Source organism: Furipterus horrens, unplaced genomic scaffold (genome assembly GCF_987537825.1).
Source record: "Furipterus horrens unplaced genomic scaffold, mFurHor1.1.pri manual_scaffold_4, whole genome shotgun sequence".
NCBI lineage: Eukaryota > Metazoa > Chordata > Mammalia > Chiroptera > Furipteridae > Furipterus > Furipterus horrens.
The window spans coordinates 7,256,498-7,277,869 of NW_028327174.1; the positions used below are offsets into that span (position 1 = coordinate 7,256,498).

The 21,372-nt window shown below is 52.9% G+C and overlaps 1 protein-coding gene across 1 annotated transcript in view; it reads left to right on the plus strand.

The window, feature by feature from the left end:
- The first annotated feature begins 8,154 nt into the window (after nucleotides 1–8,154).
- Nucleotides 8,155–21,372, plus strand: part of TMEM184B (transmembrane protein 184B) — a 44,905-nt gene continuing 31,687 nt past the window's right edge. The window contains exon 1 of the mRNA XM_090272438.1: nucleotides 8,155–8,284. The gene's annotated coding sequence lies outside the window, so the exon portion shown is untranslated. The remainder of the gene's footprint in view (nucleotides 8,285–21,372) is intronic.

The following is a 21,372-nucleotide window of genomic DNA, read 5'->3' on the forward strand; positions in this document are numbered from 1 at the left end:
TAATTCAAACACGGGGTGTGATCTTGGCTTCCAGCGGCTCCCAGGGGACCACTCAGACTAGCAAAGGGCTCATCCCAATTCAGAATCCAGTGTGAACTGGGGACAAAGAAGGGAGGGAATGTGTCTGGTGTCATCAGGAATGTGTTTCAAAGATCTCTGACCTGAAGCTTCCCCGGGGTGGGGGACAGTCATTCGAGCAGAGGAAAAGCCCACGTGCAAAGCCTGGAGTTATGAACTACCTTGATGTATACTCAGCTTCAAGCACAGGGTGGGGGAGAGATTCACAGCAGCTGCAGCTGGAGGACTGACTCACCTGGCCTGCACTGGGGGCGGCAGTGATTAGGGCAGAGGGCATGAGGGGTGGAAACCTGAAGAATGTGACGGGGCACCAGTGGGCAGGGAGACGAGGAAGGAGAGAGAAGGCAGGGACAAGGGTTAGAGAACTAAGGTCACACACCTGGCAGGAGGCAACCCGAGGGGAGGATGATTGAACCTGTTCAGAGCATGGTGTGTTCTCAGCCCGGTGAGGGGCGAGGAAGGAAGGAGGCAGGAGGCCCTGCTGTTACCCGCCTGGGCACCTGGGTGCAAAGCACGGGGAGAGGTGCGCTCTTGGCTCAGAACCAAGGAGGTGTGTCCAGCCAGGGAGGAGCAGAGCTGGGGGAGCGGGGCATCAGGAAGGAGGGCGTGTTCCGCGGCCTCAGCAGTGGGAAAGGTAAGGCTGGCAAAAAGAGGTCCCGGCTTATAATTTAGAGAAATGCACACATGTCAAGGGTACAGGTCCACACAGTTTTTTACCTGTTTCTATGCACCACCTGACATAGGCGACTTCCAGGACTCCAGCAAGCTTCCTCATGTCACTATGCAAGATCGCACCCCCACACACAGGACACCACTTTACGAAATTCAGGTGACCTCTTGACTCTGGGGGAGGTCAGAGCAGGAAGTGAGAAGGGAGGCCTGGGCACAGGAGGTTGACAGGAAGAGGAAGACCTGAGCAGGGACACTTCCCGGAGTTGGTCCACTGGTAGGAGGGGGCCCGAGGGGTCTGCAGGTGTTCGGAGGCCAAAGAACCCTTGAGGAGGGGTATTAATGACCAGACAGCAGGAGGGAAGGGGGAGAGGCAGGGAGAACCCGGGCTGGGACTACAGGAGGGGCTGAGCTCTGAACTCGGTTCAGTCACTTCCCCTGTGCTCATCATCTGCAGAAAATACAAGTCCCTCCCGCCACTGAGCTGCTTCCTCTCCATTTCTACCTGCGTTTTGATGCCTTCCCACAGGGACGCTGGTCTGGCAGACCCCTGAGGCCGGCTCCAATGGGACCCCTCCAGCATAGCTTTAGCAAAGGGGAACACCTCCTACTCCAATGTTCTCTCTCCCTCCCCGCTCCCCTATCCACGCTCTTGTCCAGAGACAGACATAGAAGATACAGAAATAGTAGCTAAGAATGCTGAGCTCCCATGTCGCCCCTTTCCCAGAGCCCCAGAAACACACCTCATCATTTGGAGGAGTAAACACACTCCAGGGTCCAGCCTCGTGGCGCCCGGTCCTCAGACACCTACCAGTGTCCCCAGGCACACTTCTCCGGGGCCCTGCTTCCCTGCCAACACGTAGGTTGGTGAGAAAGAGGTCTGGTGTGCAAGATAAATGTTGCCATGGTGACACGGAGCCACCTTCCCCTCCTCCTCTTCCTCTGGCCTGCTCCCTGCCACCACTTCTCTCACCCTGGGTTACCAAAAGCATCTCTCTGTCCTCTCAACTGTCCTGTGTGAGGCCACATCCCATAGCCCATCGAGGTGCAGGAAGGAGAACATCCAGAGCTGGGCTTCACCAAGGCTGCACGGCTGTGCAGGAGAGGCTGATGCAGTGGGACAGCAGCCCATCCAGCAGCTATGGAGAGGGGCAGAGGGCCCTGCCCTGGGGCACTGCCCTTTTAAGGAGGCCGCCCCAGTTGGGGACCCCCACCACAGATCCCTGCAGACAGGGCCTACAGGTTTCTGGGAGAATCTCAGGTAATTATGCCTCCCAAAGCCTTTCATCACAGTGTCTTCAAAGCACCAGTGATTAAGGTGGGGCCCCTTTGAAGTCATCCCAAATCACTGGCGCTCTGAGCCTGGGACACCCAGGCCTTTTGCTCCCGATCCTCCGCTCCCCTCCTCCCTCTGATGAAAGCTTCTCTGAGGAAACTGGCCACTGCCTCCCCAGCTCCTGCTGGCCTGACCTCCCTTTCCCCACATCACTGCTCCAGGCTAGTTGGTGCAACCTGGGATTTTGTAAGGAACCTGAGACATATTCCTAATGGAAGGAAACTGGCAGCAAATCCTTCTCTTTGGCCTGTTTTCGCTTGCTTGTGTGTTTCAGCTAGGTGAGTTTGAAGGGGAACTCGTCTCTCCTGTGGTCAAGGTACAGGTGTGTGAGTGTGTCTCCAACTCAGGCTGTCTCACAGCCACCTGTAACTCGTCACCAGCCACATCCCTGATTCACACATGCACCTCCAGCTGCACCCTCCAGAATGGCCTTGTTCTGCTTGCTCATGGCCACCCCAGCAGGAGGCACTGCATGAAGTCAGAAGCGTGTTCTCTTGCTGCCTAGTCCCTGTGGGGGCTGCTGCGGGTCCTGGGTTCATTTAACAAACACCATGGGGGCCTCCTGTGTGCCAGGCTGTTTAAGGTGTGATTTCAGCCAAGTATTGATGCCTCTCTGTGCTTCAGTTTCCTCATCTGCCCAATGACAGTCACTCCTGCTGGCTGAAATAATAAAGAGGTTAATGCTTTGCCTGCATATAGTAAATGCTCAATAAATAGTGGTGAAGAAGCAAACACTAATGCCAGCCCTGTGTGTCAGGTTCTAGGAATGCAAAAATGATTAAGACCTAATCCTTGTTTGCCCTCTGTGTGAGAGCCCATTCTCCTAACTCCAGAAATTTTCTGGTTTTTAAATCTACACACACACATACCCCAAGAGACTGACAGAAATAGTGTCCCAATGACCACCTGTGAGTCCTCAAATACAGTTCTGCTTGGCACTTCCTAACGTTCTTTTGTTTAACTTAGTTTAAATGGAGTTTTTGTCCATTGCAACCAAAAGAGTCTAATTCAGGGGAGAAGTTAGTTGGGTCCTCAGCAGTCATGTTCTCTAAATAGCAGCATGATTGTCAGCTACGTGCAAAGTACTGTGTCAACGTTTTTATATATATTGATGGGGAAACTGAGACTCAGGCAAAACCTTGTGCCTAAGAGCATCCTGCTAGGAGGTAATGGAGCTGGGTCTGTGCTCTGTCCACCACCCCACATGCTGCCTCTTCAGGGCACCTGGCCAGGGCTCCCTCGGTATCCTTGGGGACAAGAGGGAGACACAGAGGCTGCAGGTAAATGGATCCGGGGAGCTCTAGGCTCTGAGCCACTCATCAGCTTGCATTGCTGAAGCCTCAGCTCCTTCCCCCTGCACTCCGCTGCCAGATGCTAGGAATGGATTTTGGATGCCAAGAGAATTCAATGCAGTCCCTACCCTTGAGAGGTCCTCAGTCTGGTGGGAAGACAGGTGCTTTGAGATGCATTGTGATACAGAGTAAGAAAAAGGAAGGGAACAAGAAATCATTTCTTTAAATTTTTAAAAATTTATTGATTTTTTTAAAGGGAAAGGGGGAGAGAGAGAAAGAGCGACATCGACTTGTTCCACTTATATCTACACTCATTGATTGGTTCTTGTATGTGCCCTAACTGGGGATCGAACCTACAACCTTGGGAATTGGGAAGACACTCTAACCAACTGAGCTACCTGGTGACGGCTCTTATAATTTTTAAAGAAAACTATTGTTTTTTCTTATTTTGTAAAATAAATTATTCTTTTTCTTATTTTGAAAATATTGCATGTTTTTGCAAACACATTTTGGAAAATACAAAGCAACGGGGTGGGGGGAAGAGAAGGTAATATTCATAGTTCTGTCACTTAGGAAGCCCCACTGTTAACATTTCATTCTATTTCTTTCTAATTTATCTTCTGAGCCTCTTTTTTTTTTTAAAACAACAACAACAAAAACAGACTTCATACCAGGCTGTCACTGCAAATTTATTACTGCTCTTTCAATGTTATTCTTAATCATTTCCCCCATGTTATTTGAAACGTGTAAAGAGGCTATTTTAATATTGAGACAATATGCCATTGTGAGGCTCTACAATAATTTACTTAATATTTGATGAGTTTCAGATTACTTCCATTTATTTATTTTTTTAATTAGGGCGAAACTAATCAAAACAGAATGGGAGGGCTTAAGATCAAGAAGGATCCCCTCCACACCCCCACTCTTATTAGGGTTTTCTGGACCCAAGGGTAGGTAGGACGACGACCATGTCCAGCTTGAAGCAGCTAGAGGAGCTTGAGACCTTCGCCCATTGTCCTTTACAAGATTACAAAGGGTCCTAATATTTGAGGGGGGGGATAGTTAATTTTTACGAACCAGGGGTATGGACTTGGGGGGGATTGCTGGGGGAGGGGGGTGCTGGGTGGAGGGGAGCAAGGGGGAGAAAATTGGAACTGTTGTAACAATATAATCAATAAAAAACATTAAAAAAAAAGATCAAGAAGGAAACAAAAGATGATATCTCGCTTGGTCTTTGAAGGAAGAATAACTGTTTGCTGGAGGTAGAAAAAGGCATCAGTAGCCAGTGGGCAGGTATAAAGGTGACAGGTGGGCTGCAGAACTGTTACAGTTGTCAGAAGTAGGGGGACCTGAACCATGGCAGGGGTCCCAGGCTTGGAGGGGAGACGGGACCAAGGTGAGCAGCAACTTTGCCCCTGGATGGATGTGCAGTTGCATGTTGTAGGGTGGGGAGGTTAGAAAGAGGGGGGAGGTGTTTATTTTCATTTTGGAAAGCCCTGGGGAGAGGATTAGGAAAGGCAGGGAGCAACCAACCAGGGGTCCCACTGCCACCTGTTGACCTGCCATGTCACTTGGGCCAGGTGACTTTTTGCCTTTGAGCCCTTCTCTGGCAATACAAGCCTAAAAATACTCACCACCTGCCTCTGTCCCCACCAGCCTGGGGCCTCAGTAAGTTGAGATCCAAGAGCTCTCTAGATGACTGATGAGCAGGGCTACAAACTTGAATTTGGGTACCACTTGGCCGGACAGGTCTGCAGGGCGCTGTTGGAATCTGTCTGGTTTGTAAGCTTTCTATGTTTTGCCGAAACTGTGGTGATAGCTGAGACAAAGACTTTGCCCTGGAGGGAATTGTGTGTACCACAGGAGAGCTGAGAAGTCATAAACAAATGATTACCAAGCAGCTGATGATAAGATAAGCCTTGTTAACATGTTGGATTAGCCCTGAGCAACTTTCACCTGGATTTGGAAGAGTTTTTCTACAGGACTCTTTATAGAGGATCTTTGTGCACGCTACAAGAACTCTGAGCAGGTTGTACTAAATACTGGGATTATATCAGGAAACAAAAAGGGCAAATGTCTTTGTCCTCAAAGAGTTTATGTTTGACTAGCTGAAGACCGATGGTAAAATAGGCAAACTACATGATGGAAAGTAAGTGATAAGGGGGAAAAAATAGAGTGTCTGAGAGGTTTGGCAATTTTACCAGGGTTGCCAGGGTAGGCTTGAACTAGTGGTGAACATCTGAGCAAACCCTCAAGAAGGTGAGAGAGGGACCATTTGGATATCTGAGGGAACAGCAGTTCCAGCGGAGGGAAGAGCCTGTGCAAAGGACTGGAGCTGAGAGGGCTTGGTTCGTTCCAGAAACAGTAAGGGGTCAGTCAGTTTGGAGGGAAAAAAGAGGATGAATGAGGTCAGACATGCCTGGGTCAGTAGAGTGTCAGACCAAGCAAGGCTTTGCAGAGATTGGTAATGACTTGGGCTTTTACTCAGTGAAATGGGGAGCCAATAGAAGGTTTTGAGCAAAGAAGTGCCATGTTCTGATTCAGGTAAAAGAATCCCTCCGGCTCCAGCTCCTATATTGACATAGGCTAGGGCAGGAGGCAAGGCTGGAAAAAGAGAACAGGTTAGGAGAGCGTTGCAGTAACTCTGGTCAGTTTGGGCTGCTGTAGCAAAAGACCACGCACTGGGTGGCTTATGAACAAGAGAAATTTATTTCTCGTAGTTCTGGAGGATGGGAGTCTGAGGTCAGGGGTCAGCGCCATTGGGTTCTGTTGAGGTTGCTCTTCTGGGTTGCAGACTGCTGACTTCCAGCCCTTGTGGATGAAAAAGCGGTTCTACAGAAATTCATTTTATAGGGTGATCTGATCATAAATTCCTAACTGGGCAGGTCACATGGTAGTCATGGTCCAGGCACAAAACTTCTTTTTTTAAAAAGATTTTATTTATTTATTTTTAGAGAGATGGGACAGGAGGGAGAAAGAGAAAGAAAGGGAGAGAAACATCAATGTGTGCAAGATACATCCACTGGTTGTCTCTTGCATGACCCCAGCTGGGGCCTGGCCTGCAACCCAGGCATGTGCCCTGAATAGGAATCAAACCGGCAACCCTTTGGTCCACAGACTGGCACTCAATCCACTGAGCTATACCAGCCAGGGCTAGACACATAACTTCTTTAGTAAAAGGTTTATCTTTGCCATAAGTAAGCCCTGTCCATTGTTCTTGTGCATTTAGGTAAAAACACCTTTGAAATAAACCTGACCACCCTCAAGGGAGCACATTATCTTAATTCTCCTGTAATACAATCCCTGCTTTGCTTTCTCCCACCTTCTTGTCATCTTCTTTACAGTCTTTTGTTAATTTCAAATTTCAAATGTGTAAAAGAAATTGCAAAACTGTTACTCTCCAAAGCATTTGAGATCTTGCTTCCTGGCAATTGTTATCAGTTATCAAATAAACAAAAAATTCTCTACAAGTTTGGATTTTCTTACATGGACACCTCACGTGGCAGAAAGAAGGCTAGAGAGTTCTTTGGAATCTATTTTCTAATCCCATTCATGAAGTCTCCACCCTTCTGACCTTAATCGCCTCCTGAAGGTCCCACCTCCTAATACCATCACATTGGGGGTTAGGATATCAGCATTTGAATTTGGGGGGGACACAAACATTCAGTCCATAGCAAGAATATTGCAATAATCCTGGGCAGAAACTGAATGAGGGTGGTAGAGTGGAGATGAGGTGGAAGAGGCCAGAGGCTAGACACGTTTTAAGGAAGAGCCAATAGGATTTCCTGCCCTAGTGTGGAGAAGGGATTTAAAAATAACTCCAGGCCCTGGGTGGTGTGACTCAGTGGATTGAGCTCAGCCTGAGAACCAAAAGGTCACAGGTTCGATTCCATGTCAGGGCACATGTGTCCACGGTTGGGGCAAACAATTGATGTATATCTCACACATCGATGTGTCTCTCCCTCTCTTTCTCCTTTCCTTCTCCTCTCTCTAAAAAATAAATGTAAAAAATAAAAAAAATAAAAAAAAATAAAAAAAAGGAAAGAAAAGAAAAACAAAACAAAAACTACAGGAGTTCTGGCCTGGGCGCTGGAAGGATGACGATGCCACTTGCTGTTAAAGGGAGCTGTGAGGGAGCAGGTCTGGCCTGTGTTTGGGAGGAGAGACGGGTTCTGTATTCAGGGGAGAAGTCTGGGCTGGGGCTATGAATACATTTGGGGATCTTGAGCAACATCAACGCCAGAAACAGCAACGGGCTAAGGCGGCTTAATGCCATCTGAAAAACTTTCCCAGTTAGGCCGCCCAGAGCGAGGAGCGGCAAGAAATGCCGCTGCGCAGAGTGGGAAGAAAAAGCCCCTCTGCTTTGCAATTTCATCTGGCATGATTGCGCGCAGCACTCGGCATGCATTCATTTCACAGTTCTACACGCAACCTTCACTCACCAAATAGCCATTATACTGCATTGTTTTATCTTCAAAACAGGTCCAAGGGAAGCACCAGAGAGTGTCTGGAACCGACCTTGGAGCCCCAAACCTTGTCTGTCCCTGCACCCCGAGAAGCTCTGTGGTGCGCAGGGTTAGGGGGTCGGACTGAGGCGGGGGAGGCGACTCTTTGCTGGTTTGCTTGTTAGCGGCAGGAGAACCTGGGTCGACCGCACCGATCGACGGGGAGCTGGAGGTTCGGGGCGCGGTCCCTTTAAGGCCACTCGGGTGATCTCAGCCCGGCGCTCCCCGCCCTTCCTTCCCTGGAGGCGCACTCAGTGCGCAGGCGCAGCGCGGCGGCACTCCACTGTGTCCTGGACCCGCCGGCTGCGGCGACCAGACTCCGGCCGCGGTGCAGCCCGCCCCACCCGCGCGGTCCGGCCGTCGGGCGTCTCTCGCACGCGCCACCACCGCCATGGGCTCGTGAGGTACACGCTCGGCCGGCCTCGGGTCAGAAGCCATGAGGGAGGCGACTGTGGGTCCCTGGAGGCAGGGGGGCTGCTGCTCCGTTTCGGAGAGGCCGGGTGCAGGGGGCGCCCAGAGGGTCGCGTTGACCTCGGGTTCCGGGGCGGGGAAGGGACGACGGAGGCCGGCCTGGCTGAGCCGAGAGGGAGTGTCCGCCAGCGCCGCGCGTCCCGACCTGCGTCCCCTACTCTCCCGGTCGGGTCGCGGGGCTGGCCGTGGGTGTGCCCTGGCCCCTTCCTCGCCAGCGTGGCGGCGCCGGAGTCTGGGGTGTAATTGGACCTGCCCGTGGTGGTGGCTGGGGGGAGACGGCAGGGGACGGACAGCCTCTTTGCCGGGGGGGTGGTGTGCGCCCGGTGGGTGTGCTGGCGCCTGGCACCGCCGAGGGCGTGGGGGAGGCATCCGTGCCGTGTTCGGGTGGCGGTGATCCGGGAGCGTGGGCCTGGCGAGGCCTTTCGGGGTCCTGTACGTGCAGGGAGGTGTGAATGCCTTGCATACAGGGCAGCCTCTCGGAGGGGCACCGACGGGAACCTGTGACTCCAAGCGTATGTGCCTCGAGAGAGACCACAGAGACTAATTCACGGGGTGTGTATCCATCCTGTGGGCTGTACATTTCCTTCCTGGGTGCACTGCTGGGGTCTAGAGCTAGTTGATTATGGGTCATGGCAAGGCATTAGGGATGCCGGTGAACACGGGTATTTGTTCCCAATTCATGCTCGCCCCCCTCGGGAGGGGGCTTGTGCAAAGCCAGACACACACACAACCCCCAGGGCGCCGTGTGCAAAGCAAGTGTTTGCATGCCTCATACCTGTGTGCGGGCTGAAGGCCATGTGTTATTTATCTGATTGCCTGGCGCTTTATGTAAGGCAGGAGACAGCAATCTGTGCCCTGGAGGCCCTTGCTCTGCGGAGTCAGCCAGGCAGACAGGCTCACCTGCGTCTGCAGAGGAGGCTCAGGCCTCAGAGGTGAGACTTTCTTCACCGGTTTGTTTGCAGCGTCCCTTCCCACCCCCCTTATCTGCATGCCTGGTGGGCCCCCGAAGCACATCTCCTCGAAGGGTGCTGTGTGTGCCAGAATTGGGGCTGTGGGGTGGAAGGGCCCCAGCAGCCAGACCCACATGTCCATTTTGTCAGGCCTTGGACACAAACCCATGATGCCCCCTGTATACAGTTGCCTAGGTCAGTGGGGGAATCAAACTTAGAAACAAGTAATCACAAAGGCGTGAAAAATATAAAAAATAGAGGGTGTACAGAATACTTTTAGTGCTGGGAAAGGGCCAGTGTGGCCAGCAGAAAGGACATAACATAAGGGGACAGCTGAGCTGGAGCCTGAAGGGTGACCAGCATTCATCGGATCATGTAGAAACCATGGGTTTTCCCAGTCCCTTCTTCTCTTGGCAGTTCTGCGAGTATGAACCTTGTTATCCTGTTTGGCAGGTAAGGGAGCAGACACCGCGGGAGTGCAGGACTTGCTCGCTCATGGTACATGGCAGGCCTGGATGGAGTCTCCTTGAATCCGGACCTTTCTCTTGCTGCCAGACTGTGCTGCCTTGTAACTTACTGAGCACCTACTACCTACCTGGCACCACGCTAGGGGCACAGGGGCCTGAAGATCAGTGAGACCTGGTGCTCAGCCACTAGAGGCCCCCAGTCTGGTGGGGACATGGACGTAGATAGTGGCCCCAATGCAGACTCGTGGCCCTGAAAGCCAGCGTGGATGGGGCGGGCACTGTGAATCCCCGCTGAGAACCACAGGCAACCTGGGATTCTGGATGTATTGTACGTTGTTCTCACGAGCTGGTGGGTTGTACATGGAACCCCTTCTACAGCTCCCCGGTGGGCAGGAAGAGAGCTCCAGGACAGGATGGGTGTGAACGATCTCCTTGTCCTAGTTCTCCTGTGCTGGCCGAGTTCTCCGGCACTCGGGCTTTTGTCTGGAGGCTGCTTTCTCCCTCTGCCTTTGAGGTGTTGCTCCTGGTTTCTGGTCGGCCAGCCCAGCTCTCTCCCCGAGAGGGGCTCAGCTCTGTTTCCAGCCCCTGCTGTGCTCGTTTCTCCCTGTAAATTCCCTGGAGTGGAAACAGCCTTGGTCAGGCAGAGTATAGCTCTTTATTGTTGTGAAATCCGGGAACAGTGACTGCCCTTCTGGTTCTGCAGGGCCTGTAGACAGGATTTGGTGTGTGAGTTGTGGAAGGCCAGCAGCTGGGCCCGGGGAGAGCTCCGTGTGGGGTCTGCTAGAGGACCTTCACGGGCGCTGAGTACTCACTGAATACCTACTATGTGCCTGGCACTGTGAGAGGTCCGGGTCCTGTGTCCTGCCTTCTGAAAGGCTGTGGTTGGCAGAAGGATCCAGAGGGCAACAAATATGTGCGAGACAGACAGTGCTCCGCTTGTGGAAGGAACAGAGGGCCCTACAGGGGCTGGAGGACAATGGGAACAACAGCTTGTTTATTTAGCACTTACTTTGTGCCAGGCGCAGTTCAAAGCACTTGCATGAAATAGTGGCCAGTTCACCCTCCCACCACCCAGTGGGGTGGGAGCAGTTACCTTCACATTTTACAGAGGAAGCAGCCTAGGAGGTGGAAGCCAGCCTGGTCCGTGGAGCTGAGCTGTGAGCCAGAGGGTCTGACCTCAGAGCTGTGCTCTTCCCCCAACTAACCCTGGGGTGTCCCAAAAGTCTTCATAGAAACAAAACACCCTGGGCCTTGAAGGACAAGGAGCATTTGGCCCCTGGAGAAAAGGGTGTTCTAGGCCGAGGAGCCCCTGGGCAGATGCATGGAGGCTGCAGTGGTAGGTCTGGGCCGGAAGACCTCTGAAGGCCCTGTGAAGGAGTTTGAACTTGACTCATCAAGTTTTAATTGTGTGGTCATCAGGGAGCCCTGAAATTCTCATAAAGGAACTGACATCCTCAGCAGTGTGTTACGGGACAGTATGATCACCTCCCTCCTTCCTGGATTCCCTCCGAGAATTCCAAGAAGACCCGCCCTCCCTCTCTGCTTTTTCTCAGGCCAATGGCATGCTTTTTAGTCCTTGCTGCCTTTCCTTCCTCTTCTTCCAGCAGCTTCTGGTTTTGACGACCCCGCCTGGCCCAGGCAGGCCTTTGGACTCCACTGTTGTGATGGTGTCTGCTCTGAGAGTGGCCTCTGGGTCACCCTGGCCGGGGAGCTCAGTTGGTTAGAGCATCGTCCAGATACGCCAAGGTTGTGGGTTTGGTTGCTGGTCGGGGCTCATACAAGAATCAATCAATGAATGAGTAAATATGTGGAACAACAAACTGATGTTTCTCTCTTTCCTCTCTCTAAAATCAATATATTAAAGAAAATTATAGATAGATAAATAAATGAAAGTGGCCTCTGGGGCTGGCTGTGAATTGGCCACTGTGCTAGAGCCCAAGCTCTTTCTCGATCCCATAGGTCCTCACTGACTTCTCACAGCACGGATCCGGAATGGACGTGGGCGCCTCCCTTTCCCATTTGAGAGCTGTGGGGGCTGTCCCTTGTCCACGTGCCCACGCCCACCAGGCAGAGAGTGGGGACAGAGTGGGAACTGGCACCCGGAAAGCTGGGCTCAACTCCCAGACCCCACGCGGGTTCACTGAGGAGTGCCCACTTTCCCTGCCTGCTGTGTCGGGGGTCTGGCTGTCAGCATTCACGCAGCTGCCCGGGTCGCTGTGCCTCGGTGCCGAAAGGCTGGGGATCTTTGCCCAAGGTCAGGGCTGAAGCACAGCTGAGGGTCCACGTTGGGTAGTGGGGTGGGAGCGGATGGGTGTGGGATGAGAGGGGAGGAGTTGGGGAAGTCTTCGAATTGGGTACCTGGGGAGAGGGGGCCAAGGATTCAGGAGAGGGACAGAAATGGTCACTGGCAGCACAGGAGAAAGGACCACCCCCTGGACATTGGTGAGAGAGAGACATATGGAGCTGAGCAGTCCAGTGACATGGAGAGAGAATTGGGAGATGCAGTTCAAGTTCTTGCTCTTTTTCTTATCCCCGTGGCCTTGGGCAGGTTGCTTACCAGGTTCTAATTTCCATTCTTTAAAAATAGGGGAAAATGACGCCATTTCTTTCCTCTGTAAGATGGGAGTGATAACGGCGCAGCCGCCATGGGACAGTCATGATCCAGTGTCTGCATGGAGCACAGCATAGCATCTGGGACATAGTACGTGCTCAGTAAACACTGGCTTTTATTATTACCTATCAGGCCATGAATTTATTGAAGCAACTGTGTGCTAGCCAGGGTGCAGGGAGCTGCCCTCACGGAGCTGAGTCCAGTTGGGGAAAGAGCAAGCACTGGTGCAATTACAGTTGTCACAGGTGCTCTAAGAGAACATTCTCACCTGGGCAGGCACTTCTCTGAGAAGGTGACATTTAAGCTGTCACCACATGCTCAGGGGAGGAAGCAGGTTCCAGGCAGAGTAAACAGCATGTGCAAAGCAAAGGTCTGAGTTCTTGTCTACAAAATTGTTTGACAATGGGGCTCTGCACCTAGTAGGCCCTCAATGAATGTTAATTGAATGTGATTGTCTTGGCCTGAAAAAGAGCGGAGGGAGCTCTTGTTGGTATGGCTCAATGGTTTGAGCGCTGGCCTGTGAACCAAGAGGTCACCAGTTCGATTCCTAGTCAGGGCACATGCCTGGGTTGTGGGCCAGGCCCCCAGATGGGGTTGTAAGGGAGGCAACCAACTGATGTTTCTGTCCCTCTCTTCCTCCCTCCCCCTCTCTGTGAAAATAGATAAATAAAATCTTAAAAAAAAAAAAAAAAAAAAAGGCAAGAGGGAGAAGAAGGCAGGTGGGAGGAGACCATGGAGAGAAGACTGGTGGCTGCCAAGTTTTGGGTTCTCTCACGCTCCCTCCCCATCATCTCTGCCTCCGTCGAGTGGGATGCAGTGCAGGACCTTAACACAGTGCAGTCTGGGACCTTCTTGGTCTAAGGCCTGGAGAGCGGGGCCCCTCACAGAGCAGTTGAGATGCTGGAATTAGGCAGGTGTCACACCCAGGCAGCATTTGTTCACATTCCGGTGCCGTTTTAGTGCAGCTGAAACCCTACACTCGGCAGAGCATAGGTTGTTTTTCCCGTCTTAGGTTAGTGACGGCTGTGTCTGGCCACAATGCCTTGCACAGCTGAAATAGTTTTTGACTAAGTGAAATGGTTGGATGGGTTAATGTCATTGCCACTCTGGATAAAGGTGGAAGTATTCTTGAGATGTGATGGCTAATAAGGCTGATCAGAACAGGATTGTTTATTTGAACTGAGTTTATATCAGGAGCCTACAGGGCACATTAAACAGCTTTGGGTCTGCCCTAGGCCAGGCTCAGTCCATGGTCTGGGAGGTCTCAGGCCCTGGCTAGGAGGCAGGAAGCCCTGCTGCCACCTCCTTTTCCTCCTGTTCTAGGGTTGGAACCAGAGAGGGAAGATCCCACCCAGAAAACCTTTGTGCCTGACCTCGTCACTTCCAGCTCTGCCACGTTTGAAAAAGTCAGACACTTAGACTAAATGAGCATTTAATGGCAAGTTTGCGTGTTGATCTTGGTGTTTCAGCCTTTGAAAGACAATAAGCTTCTCTGGTTTTGAAAATAGTACTTGTTCATTATAGTGAACTTGGAACACAGAAAAGATTGGGGGAGAAGAATAAAAATCACCGCAGATTTTATAACCAAGAGATAATCACTGTTGAAGTCTGGGCGTGTTTTCTTTCTAGGCATTCTCCTGCGTTATCTCACTGTTCACAGGTCAGAGGCTTTTACCCATGAAATTAAGAAGTTGGCCATAGGTACGAGTGAGAGAGTTCTAAAACATAGCGTCTGCTGCTTTATCTCAAATTCTCTGCAGGAAAGATGAGGCCCCGGGCTGTTTGCTGAATGGCACTGTGGCATGAGGGGTTGGCAGGGCACTGAATGGAGAGTCAGAGAACCCGGGTGATGACCTTGGGTGAGTCACTTGCCCTCTAATGGGGCTACTTGTAGCCTCTCTGCCCACCTTCTGGGTGCTACAAGGCTCAGGTGAGGTCCCAGCTTAGAAAGCCCCCCATGGGGTGGGGCCTGGTTTGGAGGGAGAGAAGGCCTTCACAGTGCCATTAAGGTGGAAAGGGAAGGTGTGTGTGTGTGTGTGTGTGTGTGTGTGTGTGTCTTCTTTTCCAACCTGAAGTCTGTTTGGTGACTTGCCTGAACACTATCTGGTGTCCTTGCTGGAGAGCCATGATCCCTGGGCCCAGGATGGCTGTTTCCCATCCCCACCCAGTAAAGAAGATGGAATGAGATCTCTGGAAGTTACTGCACCTGTCACCTTGAAAGGGATTTTCACATCAGACAGCTTCACGCCCTGGGAGACATACATGCAAATTGGTATCTTTATTTTTCTCCTGCTATAACCTCTGTGGACAGCCTGCCCCCAGGGCGGCCTGTCCTGCTGGCAGGTGGCTAAGAACCCTCACTTTGCTGGTCTGTGCTATTCCCCAAAGCCCTCTGGGTCATCATTTACAGAGAAGCTTTGACAGAAAAATAACCAACCCCAAGGTTGCTGCTGTAGCTGCTGGCAGGGCCTCCTGCTCTCCGCCTCCAGTGGCAATCTTCTTGGGTGCCTGCAAGGCACAATGAAAGCTGTTGGTGAAGGGATATTTGTGAGGATAGTAATATTAATTAATATCGGCATACTGCCCCAGCTGGCCTGGCTCAGTGGGTTGAGCATCATCCTGCAAAGTGAAGGGTCGCTGGTTCAGTTCCCATTCACATCACGTGCCTGGGTTGTGGGCCTATTCTCCCGTTGGGGGCATACGAGAGGCAACTGGTCGATGTTTTTCTTCCTCTGTGTCTTCCTCCCTTCCTCACCTCTAAAAATAAATAAATAAAATCTTTTAAAAAATTGGCATACTAATGAATACAAATATTACTATCCTCTCTGGACTTTGTGTAGGGCTTTGCAGTTTGCAAATTACAGTTCACACACATATATTGTTACATTTAATTCTCCCAGTAGCCCTGGGACCTTGGAATTCCTGTGCCTGCCTTGTAGCTGGATAGACTGAGGCTCAGAAGGGTGAATCCAGGATGCTCAGAAGGAAGCATCCAGGTTTTCGACATCAAATCCCGTGCACCTGGCAGGTGGAATTGCTGCTCAGACTTGGAAAGTTCAGTGTTGCCTCTCTAGCAGCATTTTCAAAATTGCAGGTGTGTGTGCTGTGTACTTTCACCCAGCAGTTCATGTCTAGGAGTTTATCCTACGGATGTGTTACACGTTTGCAAAATGACTTATTTGCAAGGTTCAATGTCAAAGCTGTTGGGGCCCCAGGGGGCCACGGTCTGCTCCGCCTGCAGGTGGGCTGTGGAGCTGGCTCCCATGGACAGCAGAAGTGGCAGGCGGAGAAGAGGGAAGGGCTTTCCAAGGAGAGGGGCCACCCGAAGCACGCACAGAGGCAGGAGGCGCAGGTAGGAGAGTTGAAGAGCAGAGATGGCGCGAGCTCTCCCAGGGTGTTTGGGGTCATGGCCTCACCTCCATGGGGAGGAGGTCCATGGGTTTTAAACAAGTAGGTTGTGTGAACACCTATATTTACCAAAACAGTACATATTTGCATTACAAAGAAAGGTTGATGCATTGTATATTAGTTAGAAAAATGAGAATAGCAATAATCTCAGTGCATAAATATGGTTTGATTCACAGGATTCCCGGCCCCCTCAGGCAGAGCGTAGCATGGGCTGGGAAGGGGCAGGTGGGCCAGCGTCCCTCCTCTCGAACGCTGTCTTTGCTTTGCCAGCAGGTGTCTCCCACTTGACTCGGGACTGACGACCATTTCCTTCATGCGCAGTTGTCAGTAGTTGGGCGGAGTTATTGGGTGTGGGAGGAAGCCCGCCCTGATGGCTGCATTTGTCCAGCTGTCCTCAGTCCCAGGGAGGTCACCTAGGTATTGGGAGACCCGCCTCTGTCCTTCGCCAGCTGCTTACCTGCAGAGTGAGGTGTAGGTGGTCATTCTCTTGGGCACACGTGTTGGGTGACAGGTCTACGATGGACACTGAATACAGGGAGTGTCAGTGTGTTTGCTAGGCAGTAGTGGCCTTGCCACTTGTGCAGGGGACATGGCAAGAGGCGCTTGTCACTCGTTTAGGATGGCCAGACCGGAAACACTTGACCCCCTTGGGGTCTCCACTGCTCTCCCCACCTCCTCTGCTCCCCCACTCCCCACCTGCACTGTACACTCTGGCCTACCCGCTCTCCCCTGGGCACAGGCTCCTTCTCCCGGAGAGACCAATTACAGCTGGGGGTTGTGTCCACCTGCCCCGGGACAAGGGCATCAGAGCCGGCCTGTGCTGGGGGGGCCTGGGTTGCAGAGCGGGTCTGGCCCTTCACGTACTGGTGAGGAAATGCATGTCCATGGACCAGGGTGTCAGGTGAGTAGGGGCTGATCCAGGCCCGGAACCATCTCCTGAGCCGGCACGCAATGTCTGCCGAAAACGGCTTTTCTCTACTATCTCTTCATCTGGGCATCCTTAGAACTGCCCATTGTCAGTATTCCTCCCGATAATTAGGCATATTTCTTGGATGATCCTGCCTTTCTAGCAACATTTTCAAAATTACAGGTTTGTGTGCTTGTATACCTTCACCCAGCAGTTCACTTCTGGGAATTTGTCCTACAGGTGTGTCACACGTGTGCAAGATGGCTTATTTGCAAGGTTTGCCATTGCTGCCTTATTTGTAATAACAAAAGATTGGAAGCCACCTGAAGGCCATCAGCAGGGAGCCGGGACCAGCTTGTGGCTCCTGCACCACGGAATGCTGTGCAGCCGTGACAAAGTGAGGCAGAGACCCCACACATGGATACAGCACAGTGGCCAAAGCAGATGCTGTGAAAGGAGCGGGGACAGGACGGGCGACTGGGATGCCTCTGTGTGGGCAGCTGTCAAGTGCACGTGCTGAGGCCCGTGCACAAGGTCTCTGGGTTTCCCCGGAAGTGATCGCGGTGCCTCTGGGGTGGGGCTGGTGCTGGGACGCTGTTCCCTGGAAACCCTTCGTGCCTTTTGAGTTCTGACTCGTGAATATAGGATTAAAAAAATTAATATAAATGCAGTTATATAAACAAGAACCGTAAGAAATGTGTCCTCACTTCTTGCCCAGGTGCGGGAAAGTCAAGGCTCTGGCCACCCCTTCAAGGCCCAGTCAGCCTCACTTCGGCCCCTGACCACCGCCTAATAAAAAAATATGCGCTTGGGTCTCACAGAGGGGACTGAGTGAGAAGGTTTGGGTGCTTCTTGGTTGACGTGACCCCGGTCCCAGCCCTGGAGAAACACAGCCACTCGCTCTAGGCCCTCCGAAACCTTGCTGTTGGCTGGCTCATTGTTTTAAATCGCTGCTGACCCCTGAAACCTCCCGCTGGTGGCAAAGCGCAGGTCTCTCGAGCCACTCTTGACCCGTCGCCCTTTCCTCCATGTGGCTCGACTTCCGACCTCCGCGCCTTTGCTCAAATCCTGCCTGCCATTCAAGGCCCAGCTCAGTCTCCCACTCTGCGAGGCCCTCTGACCTCCCCCGCTTCTTTATCTGTTCCTCTCTGCTGGCACTTAAGCTGTTTTACATTGTGTCCTGGGTGTCTGATTCCTCCCTGGGCTGTGGGCTCACAGCCCCTGATTTGTGAGAGGAGTGGTGGCTGCCCTCTCCCCGATGGGAGTGGAGGCTGCGGGGGGCGGGGCCTGTTTCACACCCGGGCACCCCGGTGCCTGGCACAGGCACAGGGCGGCAGTCCTCACTGCAGGAGTCACAGCAGTCATGGCTGAGTGCCATGCGCATCTCTCCTTGCATCTGCACGTGGGGATCCGTGAGGCGCAGCTGCTGCGGCCCCTCTTAACGATGAAGGAGCAGGGCAGACTTCTTGTCCCGGTCACACAGGGAGAAGGAGGGTTTGGGCACAGGTCTGGCTGCCGCCGGAAAGACATTGAATCAGTTCTTCTGCTGCCTTCCCCAGATCACGAGTAACCTGAATCCCCTGGGCCCCTGGCCATGGGCAGCCTGGTGCTGTTACTCGAGTGTGTTTTGCCCCCACTGGAGTTAGAGTCTCGTCCCAGATCCCTTTGGCCTCAGCACCTAGAAGGTGCTTAAAGGTAAATAGTTATACTTTTAAGCTTTTCAGGAGGTTTGACTCACTGCGCTGAAGTGCACTGAGCTCAGGTGTGCAGCGCCATGGATTTTTGTGTCTGTGATTGCTGTGCAAACCATGTCCAGAGCACGCGCAGCACGCCGAGGTAGGCACGACTCAGCTCCTCAGTGCTGCCTGGTCTGACCGTCCCATAAACGGAGTCACAGAGAAGGGCTTCTCGTGAGATTCATCCAGGTTGTGCGTAGCAGCCCCTGTTCTTTTTCACGGCTGCACAGGCGTCCACTGTTGGCGTCCACTTTCCCGCCGTGCGCATTTGGGTGAGTCCAGCCTTTTGCTGTTATAAATAGGGCTGCTATGGGATTTCTTGCTCTCGTCTGTGGGGCACGTGCGGACTCATTGGGAACACACTCAAGTTGGAAGGCTGGCTCACCCCACTCAGTACCTACTTCTGTGAGTGAAATTCAGGTTGGAATTCTTCACCGCCGCACCCGGGCAGCAGCCAGGCTTCTTGTTGAAGGGGTTCCCAGGGTCGGGCAGGTTCAGAGGTCTTGGCTTAGACAGTTCGCTCCCGTGGGGCAGTAGGACTCTTAGGTTCAGGGTTCTGCACCTGAAGGGGACGCGTGTGAGCAGAGCTGGTCGGCTTTAGCTGGCTGGAAAGGGGGGTCACACTTAGAGGGGTGCAAAGCGCAGCTAAAGAGGCTTGAGCGTTGGCCCATCTCTTCTCAGTTGGGGAGAAAAATGAGGTGATCGAAATTTGGCCTGGTATGTGTTTTTAAAAAAGATTTCACTGCAAGGCTGAATTTAATGAGCCCTCACTGAGGGCTTTTAGATACTTCATTGTGCCTTTATTCCTGCCCCCCCCCCCTTAGAGAAGGATGGGTACAGGGTTGGGTGATTTTTCTTTCCTGGTTGACAGATTTGTGGGCACTCGGCCCGAGGAGAAGGGGGAGAGATGGGAGCCCTAAAGTGGCCCCTGCGTGTCTGTTGATGGGAGATGGGAGGGGTGTGGGACTGAGAGACGGGACCCTCCCCCTCTGGAGGGCATGTGATCCTGCTTCCCAAGGCCAACCAGGCAGAACTGGCCAGCGGCTGGCAGCTCTTTCCCTCTAATCCCCTCTGGAGAGGGGCCAGGCTGGGGGTTGCTGACCTGCTCTAATGGGGGTCAGCCTCCCCCAAAAGGCAGCCACCCAGAAGTTCCCAGAGGCGAGCAGTCCGGGAGGCAGGAGGCTTGTCATTCCCAGGGGCTGAGCGGCCGAAGTGGGCGAGCGTGGCCAGTTCAGAGTTACAGTGTCCAAGTCAGATTCTACCCAGTGAGCTCTGTGAGGATGGGAGCTTCTCCACAGATATTAATTAAAAGAACACAGATCCCTGCTGGACTGGGTTAATATTCTGGAGACGTGGTGTGAACGCGTTGCCAGCTTAGCTTGGCCAGTGACTGTGTGGCAACTGCCCGAGCGAGCATTTCGTGGCTGAAGCTCAGAAGGGTTTGGATCTGAAGCTAATGGATGAAAATATGGCCTCAGAAGGTTTAAGAAAAAAGAGCAGACAGCCAGACAGGACTGGCCTGGGTCTCAGAGACTGTTGGGAAGGCACCCTCAGCCCGACGAGGGGAAATGACTGAAATAGGAGGGTAACCACAAAGGTAACAGTGCCAGGCCCTGTCCTCGGTGCTTTCCTGCGCTCACTCTCGGGTTGGTGTGACTGCAACCCCTTTCCACAGCCGAGGAAGCTGAGGCAAGGAGAGGCTAGTAACTTGCCCCTGGACACAAAGCTACGAAGCAGCAGAGCTGGGAGTCAAACCTCGGTGGTCGATTCCAGAGCCGGCGGCTCTAACAGCCCTTGGAAATCTGTGCATTCGACAGAATGGCAGGGCAGTGTGACAGACCCCTCTCAGCGGGACCGTGGGCAAACACCTTGAGCCCCCCAAGGCTGTTTCCTGATCTGTAAGTCAGCGTGTTAGTTTCCTACTGCTGCTGTGACAAATTTCCAGACACTCGGTGACTTAAAATGCAAATATATTATCTTACAGCTCTGAGATCAGAAGTCCGGAATGTATGTCACTGGGTAAAACCCAGGGGTGGGCAGGGCAGCATTCCTCCTGCAGGCTGCAGGGGACACTCTGGTCCTTGCCTTTTCCAGCTTCTCAAGGCCGCTTGCATTCTCTGGCTCACGGCCCCTTCCTCAGTCTCCCAGGCTCTCCTCCGTGCTCCCGCTGTCCCTGCCTTCTCCTCACTCCCCCTCCCGGTCCCTCGCAGGAAGACCCCTGTGATTGTTCTGGCCTGCTCAGTGAGCAGATAATTCGAGATAATCTCTGTGCCTCAAGATCCTCAATGCCATCACATCTGCAAAGTCCCTTTTGTCATGTAAAGTGAATAGTCACAGGTGGGGGCTTCAGCGTGTGGGACTCTGCAGGCCATTGTTCAGCCTTCCCTACAGGAAGTGGGGGGCGGAGTAAGGGGCAACGGGAAGTGAAAATAACTCAATAAAACCTGGTGAGACAGGGAGATGCTCCCCGACGCCTGAATCCCAAGGTAGGTGCCCGAGGTCAGTAACTGCTGCACACGGCTTTGTAGCTTCTCTGGCAGAGGCAGGGATCCTCGGAAGGGGAGTCAGCCCGAAGTCCTCCTTCCCGGGAAGGACGGGGGCAGGGCCTGCGCTGGGGAAAGTGAGCTGCTGCCTGCCTCTGAGCTGTTTTCTAGGTGTGGCATGGGTGTCAGGCCTCGCCAGGGCCTGGGTGAATTTCGCTGAAGACCCCTCACTTCCCTGCACCCTGGTTCTGTGCTGTCAAGAGCCCCTCCGGCGGCTGGTTCTGCTCCCTGGCCCCTGGTGGGAGGTGGGGGAGGGGACATTGTGGACCGGCACTCCTCCTTTTCTCGTGAGCTGGGTTGGCAGTGGCGCAGCCTTGCTCCCTGGACCCCGTGGAGCCTGGCTTTCCTGTCCCTGGGTGGACTCCGTCCGGCCTGTGGCTGGTGGCCCAGCGGGGCTCT